This window comes from Cyprinodon variegatus, unplaced genomic scaffold (assembly GCF_000732505.1).
Source record: "Cyprinodon variegatus isolate N-32 unplaced genomic scaffold, C_variegatus-1.0 Scaffold472, whole genome shotgun sequence".
Classification (NCBI taxonomy): Eukaryota; Metazoa; Chordata; class Actinopteri; order Cyprinodontiformes; family Cyprinodontidae; genus Cyprinodon; species Cyprinodon variegatus.
Window position 1 is genome coordinate 210,420 of NW_015150925.1, and position 871 is coordinate 211,290.

Sequence of the window (871 nt, forward strand, 5' to 3'; positions counted from 1 at the left end):
TATGGTGCCCAGGTCCCCTGGGCCTCGCATATCGTTCATGCGTCCATGGCTTATGCGGATCCAGAGTGAGGGCAGTCCTTGTCCCAGGGTCCTTAGATCTCCCTGCCAGATGTGATCCTGAGAGGAAATAGAAACTGACCAGTATCTTCAAACCAGGAGTGGATTATAGTTAGAGATAGATCAGGATAACCTGAGCCACTCTAACTGGAAGCTTTATCAAAAAGGAAAGTTTTAAGCCTAGCCTTAAAAGTAGGCAGGTGTCTGCCTCACGGACTAAAACTGTTAACCTGTAGTTAACCTGAAAGCTGCAGTCAGGCCGTCAGATAGAAGAGAGGCAGCCATGTTTTAAAGGTCCTCAGAAATGTTCCTAAACCTTTGATGAGGAAACAGCTGATCAGGTGAGAAGGAAGTCAGAGAAAAATACTCATCTAATAAAAACTACAGAAACATGAACCATCCGCTGAATGAAACAGGTTTTACATGAATTAGTGTTACCATGGTAACAGCTGTGAAATCTGAGGCGGCCCTAAAGACAGATCATGTTGTCCCGCATCACTTCCTGTGTGTTATCGGAGGACAGCTCAGTCTGCTGATAAGCTTCTACAAAGAGCCGCTTGTTTCAGAGCAGAACAGGAACCAGTTTGTTTCCTTCAGACCTTTCAGCTCCGCTGATCGGCTGCTAACTGGGGCCCCCGGGGGCCTCTGGTGGAGCTCGGGGGTTTGTGCTCGTTTCTCTGAGCTTCCTGCTCTGACCCTGCTGTCTCTGTCCTCCCTCTGCAGGAGGATGAGCTTCAGACGCTTTAAAATGACTCCTGAGGCGTTTCTGCAGCCGCTCATTGCTGATGTTTAAACACACAGAGGATGATGGGCT